An 8,404-nucleotide genomic window follows, 5' to 3' on the forward strand; every position below is an offset into this window, starting at 1 on the left:
AATCAATCAATTAAGTGCCAACAGCGAGAAAATCCAGTTAAAATGCCGGTGTGGTGTTTTTCAGACCAGACAAGTGGGAAATAACGTCGTTTTGTACACTGACGTGATTAAATAAGCTGAAAATACATCGTTTTGCGTGCTAGCATGGCTAGATAAGCAAAAAAAAATGTCATTTTGTCTCAAATTTGAATTTCAATATAAATATTTATTAAATTTAATTTAAAACTAAATTTTTTTTTTTTTTTTTTTTAAAAAAAGAAGAAGAAGATTGCAGTTTGACGAGTGCTGTGCAAGCTCTCGCCGCCACCTCCCCATCATTACCGGGCCAGCAATAATGAGGGGAGGGTTGGCGAGGGTCGTGATCCTTGCCTAAATTGCAATATTTTTTTTAAAATAATTTATGTTTAAATTTAATTTAATTAATATTATATTAAAATTCAAATAAAATGCAAAATGATGTCGTTTTGGCTTTTCTTTGCTGACTCAACTTTCCGGTGAGTAGTGTAAGCAACTTATATTACTAAAAATAAGCCACATTAGATTTTCGGTACCCTTTGTAGCAGTTGGCACTTAAATGTCATATTTTTCAAGGAAAGTGACACTAAAGTATACCTTTCGGAACTTTTAGGATTTAAATGTTCCTCCATACTAACTTTTGACACTTGCGTTGTATTTTTGCTAGCAAAAATGGCATGGGGACAAGGGATGCCGGTTAGTTGCCACCTTTTACAAGTACATTCTCTCCTGAACACATTTACCACATACTTCACACCATTCTCCATCACCTCACATCTAGCATCACCATTTCATATCACCTTATAGTAAGTTGCACCAAGTTTATTTTCTTCCAACTTCCTTACGATCCTTTAAACCACAACCCTTTTTCATATAACACATGCATCCCTCTGTGTATTCATCCGTGTCATCATCATTATCCTCATTTCTTCTAATGTCCTATAAATGGACTTACACCAAGTATCTATTATTCTTTCATTGAATGCCTCACATAAGTTGTTGTCAATTATGTCACATTTAACATTAGTAGTGAAGAAACCCCTGTATCATTGCTTTGACTCTATTTAAACCAAGTCATGACATGTAGTAGAACTGATTTTCTTCAATGCCTGAGAATGTTTGTCATAGTCAGATATAGTATTGCTTTTAGCACACTTCCAAAACAATCTTTACATTTGTATCCCTTTATACTTCTTGCAAAAGTGTCCAACATATATCCTATACTCAGCTGTTGGCAACAACTCAATAACAATAAAAAAGAAATAAGAAACTTACATTGCTTGTCACTAATTATGACCCATCATTGTCCATATGTGTTTGTAACTTTAAGATCCAACATCAAATTCATCAAGTCCAGGTTTATGTACTCTCAACTCAACAACTGCCCAACCAACTTGACCATTGGCACTATGATCAAAGAAATAAGAAACTTACCTTGCTTGTCACTAATTATGACCCATCATTGTCTATATGTGTTCGTAATTTTGAGATCCAACATCAAATTTTTCAAGTCTAGGTTTCTGTACTCTCAACTCTAACAACTACCCAAGCAATTTGATCATTGGCATTCCTTCCAATAGCATACAAGATCTCCCATTTATAAATTCCCTTTAAGAAGCAACTATCTAGGCCCACAACTTTTTAACATTTGTTAGGAAGCCTTTCTTACATGCAACAAAACAGATATACATTCTTTCAAATAACATATTAGATTACACATCAGGCTTTCCAACCTTAACTATAATAACACTCTTAGGATTTGTCGCCTTAAGTTTTTTCGCATAATCCAACAACTTTGCATATTCTTTCCTATAATTTCCCATCATAACTCTATAGGCAATCAACGTAGCATTTGTATATTGATCCATACTTACATTTAAGCTCAATTGCTCCTTGATAAGATCTTTCAAAGCGAGAGTTTTGATGTTGGCATTGCTCCAATTGTAGCAAGATAGTGATTTGCAAATTAAGAACTTGTCACCCTCTTATTTTTTAAACTAATGGTACATGTATGTTCTTTGTGGTACATCTTCACGTGGAATAATCCGGTTTTAATATCAAAAAATGCAAAGATCTTCAAAAGACAATTTTGATCCATGCATTTTGCCCTGATATACTTCTTTTCATTCTTGATAATTTTATCTCTTTACGCTCAACCACTTAATACTTTATGAGAACATCTTTGAATTGCCTACCATCATCAAAAACTGATTTCTGTATATATAACATTTTTGTTAACATGTAGAAAACTAATTAAGTTCAGCAAAATTTAAAAAAAAAACTATAATTTTTAAGATCCTTTAAAAATGAAAGATATATATACTTTCAATAAGTTATTTACATAGTGTGAAAAAATCTATATTTATAAAACATATGTAATAAGGCTAGACAATTCTCTTATGGGCACTCTTTAACATTAGGAAAATTACCAAAATAGTCATAAACCTATTATAATTATTCCAATTCAGTTATAAACCTTTTTTCCAATTCAATCCTAAACTTTTTCGATTTGTGCCAATTTTGGTCAGCCGACACTAACGTGTCAATTTTTTAAATTTTATATATATATATATATATATATATATATATATATATATATTTTTCCTTCTTCCTCTAGCCAATCATGCCAGAAGCGCTAGCAAGGTATGGCAAAGATGAGCCTCGGCCACTGCTAATGATGTGACATCCACAGTTTTGGCCAATGAGAAATGGCCATGAACCAATCTAAGGATCAATCATGGACCAATCAACTCAATCAGAAGTACGACCTAGGGATCAGCCATGGGCTAATTAAGGGATCGGTAGTGAATCGATCCACTAATCACGCAAGTCGACCGACGCTATTCGGCCATGGATCAATCGATCAACCATAAGGATTGGTTGTAGGATGTTCATGCATCAACACGGATGGATGGATGGATGGATGGATGGATGATCATAAATCGATCCCACGTAGTCATCACTAGTCGCGGGTGATTTCGCTTAGTCATGTACCAATTGCGGGCAACCATGAATTAATCCTGTGCAACCGTGTGTTGATCACGGATTGATCGATTTCACACAATTACATGACAACTAAGGTTGACCACAGATTGATTATGCTCGATCACGAATCAGTCATGAATCAGTAATGGATCACTTGCGATGGATCACGAACCAGTCACAGATCAGTCATGGATTGGCTTAGTGACCCTATTGCCTAGCCATGCAACAAGCCATGAGCCCGGTCATGCGCAGGTCATTCCTGGCCATGTGCGGGTCAGTCTCAACCATTAGCTAGGCCATGAGCCCGACCCTATGCTAGGCCATGAGCCCGACCCTATGCTAGGCCATGAGCTAGCCCTAGACCTAGTCAGCATTTATCTAGTCCTAGTCATGCGCCGGCCAAGATAAGCCATCGACGTAGCCATGTAGCCATGCCGATTAGGCTTGGCTACTTCCAGCCTCGCTCAATCATGAATTAGCCATAAACCTCAACCACAATGGTGCAGTCAACTGTGGATGAATATAAAAAGCTCTCGCCCAATAATGTTGGTACTTCAATCGACTTCCTTTTCATGTTTGCAAAGTGTTATTTGGATGTTAGTCATTAAATGAAGAGGATGAATCACCTACTTAGGTGGCAAGAGGAGAAGTTGGCCATGATTACAAGCTACTTGAGTAGCAAGGAACATGTGACCAAAATCCAAAGGCCGCAATTATCAAATCTTAGGGATTTAATGAGGGAATGAAACATCAACTTATGTGGTAAAGAACTTAGGTGACAAGGAACGTAGGTGGCAAGGGGGAAATTAGCGATGATTACTAGAAAATTTGGCTTGGAGAACAAGATACGCCAAGTCATGATTAAGAGGTAATTCATGAACTTAAGTGGACCAATAAGAAGAGTGCACAAAGGTCCTTAGTCATTTCTCTAGGGATTTAAGGGGCCACTTCATCAAGCTAGCCGTACCACCAAAAAAGAATTTATTGGGCCACTTATTAAGGCCATTAAATGAAGAAGGGCCTATATATAGAGCACCACCCCTCCATTCTCACCACTCTTGGCTCATCTCCTCTTCCTTTCCTCTTACGCTTTCTCTCTTTCTTGCAGCCTTACTTGCCATTCACCCTCACCGCTCAACCATTCTTGGTCAACCACCCCTGCTCCGTCCCCTGTAAGTGAAATCTCTAACCCTTAAGTAGGGTGATGTGCTACCTTGTTGGATTTGGATGCGTGCTCACCCATGCTTGTCATGTGCATGATGAGAAGTGTTTTTGTATAGTTTGCTCATGTCTTGCATGCAAAAGTATGTACATGGCCAAAGTCACGAACGGGTCTCGCACGGCCTTGGATCGGTATTGTGGCATGTCCGTTCGAGCCGTGCTTAGTTGTGTACATGTTAATGATTATTTTTGTATGATTTGCCCATGTCTTTGTCTACATAAGTATGTTCACACCTTGGGTCACAGACGAATCTTGCTTAGTTTGGATCAGCGTTAAGGCATGATGATCCGAGCCTTGCTTGGTCTTGGATCTATATTTAGGTGTGTTGATTTGAGTCTCGCTTAGCTTCAGATCGACATCTAGGTGTGTCAATTCAAGCCAAAAGTTCTATGCTGCGCTCAACTTATTAGTATAGTTATGATATTATAGGTCATGGCATACACACACTTGCATGAGCACGTTCTTGGGCCTTGTTTGCATCGGCTAAGATGAAAAATAATTAACCGGCTTGTGTGATGCATGATGTGTGGTCACATAAATGAAAGATAAAAGTTGTCAATGCATCTTGGTAGCAATTTCCCCTATGCCAAGGACAAATCCTTGAGGGGGATGGTCTAGAAGCACACCCCAAAGAGGACAATATCAATTTGGGATGAGGGATGGTCAAAGAACATGCGTCTACTCAAAACGATGCGTGACGTTGCCTCGTTCCTGAGAATGGGATGCCTGGTTTGATGATCGAATGCCTTGGTTAAGCTAGGAAGCTCCTGAAACTATGAGAAGAATCGTTTGATGGCGATTAATGAATCTTGTATGCATGTTGATATGTGTTGTTTGATAAGTTTGTTAGTAAGTGAAGGTAGATCGTGTTTTGACAGTAAGCTGAAATGGTTCACATGCATAAGATGCCTGACTTGAAGCTGGATGTCGCGGTTGAATTAGGGAGAACTATTTGAGAAAGTTGATGAACCTCTTGTGCATGTACGATATTTTGTTTGATATGCTTGTTGATAAGTTGAAGGTGGATCATACATTGATGGCAAGTTGAAATGATTCACATGCATTAACAATAGTATTGCTATTGATCTGCCATTGATGCTTTAGAGTGATGTTCGCATGCTAAGTTCAACAATGAGACGTTCTCTTGTCTAAGGATTAAAGGTTTTACTTACTGAATCTTCAACTCACTCCGTTGTTTTTCCTCAAATTTGTAGGTATGGAAGTCTCATCCCTTTAGAGATCCCTTTTGAGCAGAGGCCACAATAGAGGAAAAAAGAATTACTTGGCCTTCAGCCGATAGAAGATTAATATAAATAAGAAAGTGCCAATAGAAAAGGGCTTGTAAATATACCGACATTGAATAGAAGTAGTGTGTTTCGTGCTATGTTTTCTTGCATGTTTGATTGTTGTGTTATCTAGAGATAGTTGTTGTACACACTTTCGCATGCTCATAAGAATAAGATAAAATCGAAAAGAAACGGGTTAATGACGTTCTTGGGACGTCGCAACAATACCACCGCCGGTCGCATCCCTATGGCGATGGTGTCCATGGATGTGACAAGCAAGGCCTCGCTTAGCAATGGCGAGGGCGAGGCTCAACCTCACTAGTGACGGTGAGGCCTCACTAGCAGTGATCCAAGCTCGCCCTCACCAGTGTCAGTGAGGGTGAGCCTCCCTAGTAGTCAACGGGGTCAACCTTACCGGCCCTAGCCTCTCGCTAGTTCGAAGAACCGGTCAAAAGAAAAAGGAATTAAAAGATAAAAATTTAAAAAAATCATAATTAATAAAAAATCATAATATATATATATATATATAATTGACACATCAGCACCGACCGACCAAAATTGATTGGATTGACTAAATTGGCACAAATACAAAAGATTTATGACCATTGCAAACAAAAAAAAAAAGATTTATGACTGAATTAGAAAAATTTCAATTGACTTAGGAATATTTTGGTAATTTTCCCCTTTAATGTTCAATATATAATGTTCTTTCGTACTTTTTATGAGGATCCTCGTCAATGGGAGTAGCAAAAGAAAGTTGACTTGACGCATTGTTATATTCTCTCTAGAGTTATTAAGAGGAAAAGGTAATTTTCTTCTCGCCAACGGTACGTACTTGAATTTCAATAAAACTTCTGTGTCCCGTATTTTGCTCACATTAAGTAAAAAATACTCCTTTTAAAGTGAAATGTATTATACATGTACAAGAGCATTCCTTATTATACTTAGGTAAACACAATTCCATTTTTTTACTCAGCCCATATCATTTCATTAGCCGCTTAATCATACAACATGTCAATTATCATACATGTACCGGATATGATTATATTATGTGATATTGACATAAATCATTAGATAGCTTGTGAATGAGAAAACTCACTTGCCAAATACGATATTTTGTAAGATCTCATGATAACGATAAAAAATTTATTTTAGCATACTAATACCAGGTGTTTGTCTCGTCACGTAATTTTAACAAAAATGACGGTAGAGACTCGTCTATGTTGCGTACCTTTCAATTTCCGTCCCGTAGATTTCTAACCGTGAACGACATAATTTCGTATTAATTTATATAGACCTGTTTATTCTGATACACACATGCACATCTTCAAATTAGATTTGTTTTGGGCCTGGTGGTCCAACTAGGCTTCCTAACAAGCCCAAAGAATAACTGGATAGGCCTAGGAAAATACTCTAAATGTAATAGCCTGGTCCAATAGCAACTTAGGCTTGTCTTGTAGGCCTCTGGTCAGCCCTTGCTTATTCTTTTACCAGGTTCACTTGAAAATGCACAGAGTATATCTTTAACAAGAGAATATATAAATATATTGTCAATATATTATAAAGTCTCCTGCAGACAACAATAGTAAAGAAACTAGTTTTGCTTTAAAAATTGCAACAAAAAGAAAATACACAATAAGAAAATTTTCTCCACCCCAATAGGACTATACTTTTTTGGAAAATATATGACACGTTTTAGTTATATCTAATCACGAGTTGGACCGATTGAGGGGACTCTACTACGGCCGCCTCCAAATAATCCTGTCGGGCCCTAATTTTGTTCATAGTGTGTCGGGTTAGCTAATTTATTTGGGGCCAGTCATGCCCATCATATTTATCAGGAAATAATTAAACTTTTAAAAAGTGAAACATCCAAACCCTTCGTGTGTGTGTGTGTGTGTGTGTGTGTGTGTGTGTATAAGGTTATTTGTCCTTTTATTTATTTTAGCTTTAAATTTCAACATTGAAGCACATTTATAAGAGGAATAAGGGCTTAATTGGGCTTGAAAGTTCGGGCTGGGTCAGGTCGGATGGACCTGGTTTGAGCCAGTTAAGGTCTGCCTTATTATCACTGTATGTCAATTTGGTATGGAAATTGATGTGGACAAACGGACTTAGTCACATAAGATTCACACAATCGAAGTTTCACATGCATCAATGTGCAAAGCACAGTAAAAAATTCTCTCAATTCATCAATCCATCGAAGAGGCAAGTCTGACAAATAAATACATTTAAGTAGGTTGTAGAGCAGACCTAATTCTTTTTTTTTACAGGCTAGAAAATACCTAATTCACTAAATTAGAAAACCAAATGAGGCAGCTCGTAACAATAACTAAGATTCTATAGATAAGGAAGGAAGCAAATGAAATTGCGAATATGAATTATTCCTAGGGGTGTGCAATGGAACCACCCGAATCAAGAATTGCCTTAATTGAATCTGACAAATTGGTTCTGGGCGCTTCCCAAAAAGAGCGGTCCAATTCCCAGTTTCCACTTTTGGAACTGGTGGCCAGTCAATCCAGTTCCCGATTTTAAGGTGGGAACTGAACCTACCGAACTAGATCGGTTAATTTTATATTTTTTTTAAAAAAATAAATTCTTAAGAAACAAACCCTAATTTTTCCTAATTTTTCCTAATTTCTCCCATTTTTCATTTTATTTTTGGACCAAAATATAAAATTTACCGATTCCACTTAACCGGACCGAACAAATTGGTTGGTCCGATTCCCGGTTCCAAGACTGGTTGGTTCGGCTCTCGATCTTGGAATTTTGGAACCGATCCTCACGATCTGGTTCTCGATTCCACCTCGAAAATCCCATGTCATTCTCCTCCTATAAAAAAATTAGGTTTCGATGAGTCGTTCAAACCGCACCAATCTACTTCAATCAAAGAACA

The sequence above is a fragment of the Eucalyptus grandis genome, chromosome 3 (assembly GCF_016545825.1).
Source record: "Eucalyptus grandis isolate ANBG69807.140 chromosome 3, ASM1654582v1, whole genome shotgun sequence".
Taxonomy (NCBI): Eukaryota; Viridiplantae; Streptophyta; class Magnoliopsida; order Myrtales; family Myrtaceae; genus Eucalyptus; species Eucalyptus grandis.